The following is a 4,104-nucleotide window of genomic DNA, read 5'->3' as shown; positions in this document are numbered from 1 at the left end:
AGAATGTGTTACTGTTAGAGAGTCGTCTCGAGAAACTAGAGAAGAAAAACGAGGACGTGGAAGCTAAGGTGGTAGAATTCCAGCGTGACGCGGACGAACGGATTAAGTACATCACACAGAAACTCAAGGCGACTGAAGGACTGGTGGAAGAACTGCAACTCAAGAGCAACAAGTTGGAGCGGTTTTCAAGACGGAACAATGTAAGAATTATCGGCCGGAAAGTGGTGAAGGGGGAAAACTGTTTAACGACCGTCGAAAAGATCTTACATGAAAAGTTTGGTCTTGATCGAGTTAAGATAGAGCGGGCGCATCCTGACGGGCCGAAGAGCAAGAGTGACGGCGACGGAACACCGCAGCATATCCTGTTTAAGCTGAACAGCTATCAGGACAAGATAAGTATCATGAAGGTCGCACGGGTCAAGCTAAAGAATGAAGGTTATTACTTCACGGACGATCTGACCACGGCAGACTTGCAAGAGAAACGGAAATGGAGGGATCAAGTCAGAGAGGCGTACGGGAAAGGCCTGAAGTATCGATTCTTTAACGGATTGTGGAGAGATGGCAAAGGAAACCTGTGAGTTTTGAGCATGGTGGGATAAAGTTACATGTGGCCTAATATTTATGTCTTGTTTACTCTCATGGGTTGTGACTTTTTCAGGAGTGAATTGTGTATGGCTCTAACATAAAAAAAAAAGAGAATTCCATAAAAGGAGCCACTTCTCCGCCAAAGTTGCTGTTACAATTAATAGCAATGCAAGTTCGTGAAGCTACGTCTATATGTATGGTTATGTTCGTATTTTTCTTAGTTAGTTTGTATATTGGTGTGTGTTGTTCCTATTTAGTAGTGACCAGCTTGAAATATCCTAAGCAGGTACCAGAACAGGTGTACGGGACGGTAGTACGGTACACATGCCACGTTAATTTCCATATCAAAAGGACCGACAGACCAGGTGAGCAAGGTGTGTCATTCCTTTCTGTCGGGATGCACACAAGCCTGACAATACATATATGTAAATATTGTTTTTGTCTGCATGGCACATGGTTCTTTGTTTTTGTATGTTGCTGTATTGATATACATACATTATTTGAGTTATAAATATATCTACTTATACGGAACCTTACTACTTTATTACTATTAGTCAAACTTTTGGGTATGTTTATTATATACTTGCTTTTTGCGAACGCCCTCTGTTGTTTCAGATGGATATGATTTGTTTATGTTTTGTTTACTATACTCATGGCTTTATCAAAAATTAATATCGGTAGTTATAATTGTAATGGACTGGGTGATCGAAAAAAAGCGAGTGGAAATATTCACATGGTTAAGAGATAAAGCATATGACATCTACTGTTTACAAGAGACCCATTGTACAGAAAAAATGAAGAAGAATGGCAAACCGACTGGGGGGCTCCAATTTTGTTTAATAACGGATCTAGCAAGAGCAGAGGCGTAATAATCTTTTTAAGAAAATATTCTGTATACAATTCATCAAATACTGAGTGACGACTTGGGGAGATGGATGATAGTGGAAATTACAGTCAACTCACTCCGGTTCTGCTTGACGAATATCTATGCTCCAAATATAGACGAACCTTCTTTCTTTCTTAATCTTGAAGATGAGATACAAAAGTGTACTGACACCGCAAAACATACAATTATTGTAGGCGACTTTAATACAGTTTTGGACACTCAAATGGATAGAACGGGACATAGGGACTCAAATTATCACCCTAACTGTCTCCAAGCTATTAAGTCGTTATGTGCTAAGCTGGATTTGATAGATATATATAGGTATAAGAATCCAAAAACAGTGCGTTACACATGGCGCCGTGGTTCTCAGGCCAGCCGCATTGATTACTCCTTGTATTTCCTTTTCGTTGACTTCTTCTGTAGATAAGGTGGTCATTGCGGAGAGCCTGAGATCAGACCATGCGCTAATAGGGATCTCTTTGATTGATTCAGATGTACACCGAGGCCCTGGTTTTTGGAGGTTTAACATTGATCTCTTACAGTATCCAGAGTTTATAAAGGAAACATCTTCCTTTATCAAGGAGTTTTTTGAATTTAATAGGAAGTCAGCGAATCCACATACAGTGTGGGACTCTTTTAAATGTGCAGTTCGTGGGCATGTAATTAAGTTCTCCTCATGGAAACTTAAAACAAATAGAAACAAGGAGCAGTCTCTCATTAGTGAGATCGATGGGTTACAAAAGAGGTTAGACCTGTTATACGACATTGAGGTTTTCCAAAGTCTACAAGAGAAGAGACGACAATTAGAATTGATTTATCAAAATAAGACGACTAGTTTAATTTTGAGTGGCAGGGCAAAGTGGATGGAACATGGAGAAAAATGCTCCAAACTTTTCATGAATCTTGTTGAAAGAGGTCAAACTAGAAAAAACATGACAAAATTTATTACTTCCGAGGGAACTGTGAAAACAGAACCTCAAGATATTCTAAATGAACAAATGATGTTTTACTCTGGTCTCTATGCCTTTAAAGAACCTCCGATATCTTTAGATAATGAAATGTTTGAATGCTTTTTTCCCAAGCCATCATTTGTGTATTTATCCGATGACCAACGAGATGGCTGCGAGGGTGTAATAAGGGAAGGGGAACTGAAAATAGCAATTGAATCCTTTTCGGCCGGGAAGTCTCCTGGTTTGGACGGTTTACCCGTGGAATTTTACAAAGAATTTTATAACCTTTTGAAACAGCCTATGTTAGAGTCGTTCAACTACTCCTTTTTCTTAGGTCATCTCTCGGACACGCAAAAAATTGGACTTATTTCCCTATTACTGAAACAAGACGCTGAGGGAAAGGATAAAGAACCCTCAAATATAAAGAACTGGCGACCAGTGACTTTACTGAACTGCGACATTCGGATACTGTCAAAATGCATCGCTCTTCGTATGAAGAAAGTCATGTCTAATTTGATCTCTTATGATCAAACGGGGTTTATGGAAGGGAGGTGCATAAGTGATAGTATCCGAAGAATCCTAGAAATAATTGAATATTATTATCAACAAGAGAAACCAGGATTGATATTCATAGCGGACTTTGAAAAAGCGTTCGATAAGATTAGAAGAGATTTTATTTTTAAAGTATTAGAGTATGTAGGTTTTGGAAATTCATTTGTAAATTGGATTAAAGTTTTATATCAGGACACGTCAAGTAAAATAATTAATTATGGATATATTTCAGATGCATTTCCTTTGTACCGCGGTGTCCGACAAGGCTGTCCTCTTTCTCCCTATCTATTCATATTAAGTGTTGAAATTCTAGCTAATAAGATAAGGAATAACCCTGCGATAGAAGGATTGAGAACTCACAACATTGAAACCAAAATTATACAGTTTGCGGATGATTCGAGTTTTCCCTTTGAGCCAAAGCTTGGGGTTTTATACGCTCTTAATAAAAGACATAGAAGTTTTTGCCCTGTTATCTAGTCTGATCCCAAATTTTGAGAAATGTAAAATTTTACGTATCGGTTCCCTTAAGGGCGCCAACTTTGTCTTACCATGTCCATGGCCTGTACAGTGGACGGACGGTCCAGTCGATATTTTAGGGATTCATATTCCGCAAAATTTCTTGGAACTTGTGTCGGTTAACTTTGAACGGAAATTTATGAAGTTAGATAAGACCCTCCAGCCCTGGAAAGGCAAAGCCTTGTCTCTTCTGGGAAAAATAACTTTAGTTAATACATTAATAGTTTCTCAATTCATATTTTTGTTCAGTGCACTTCCATCGCCGACCACTGCCTTTTTCGAAAAATATGAAGAAAAAATCTTTAAGTTTATATGGAGAGGGCGCCCTGAACGTGTTAAAAGAAAAGCATTGTACAATACTAAAGAATACGGTGGGCTTGGGCTACGTAATTTGAGATCTGTCGACTGTAGCCTAAAAGCAGCTTGGGTCCCAAAGATGTACTTAAATAAAGAATGGTTTTGTTCGAGATTGTTGTTTGTATCAAGCCCTATTTTTAGAACCAATCTTATCCCGTTTGTACAGCTCAAAACGCAAGATTTTGATAATCTAATTGGGGAAAAGGTGATTAGTAAGTTTTTCAGTCAAGTGATACAATATTGGTTAAAGTTCCAACT

The 4,104-nt window shown here is 38.5% G+C and overlaps 1 protein-coding gene across 1 annotated transcript in view; it reads left to right on the top strand.

Moving 5' to 3' along the window:
- Window positions 1-4,104, top strand: part of LOC109473222 — a 59,802-nt gene that overhangs the window by 39,631 nt on the left and 16,067 nt on the right.

This window comes from Branchiostoma belcheri, unplaced genomic scaffold, assembly GCF_001625305.1.
Source record: "Branchiostoma belcheri isolate BF01 breed outbred unplaced genomic scaffold, Haploidv18h27 scaffold295, whole genome shotgun sequence".
NCBI lineage: Eukaryota > Metazoa > Chordata > Leptocardii > Amphioxiformes > Branchiostomatidae > Branchiostoma > Branchiostoma belcheri.
The sequence above is the reverse complement of the archived record's forward strand: the minus strand, read 5'-3'. Positions and strand labels throughout refer to the sequence as shown.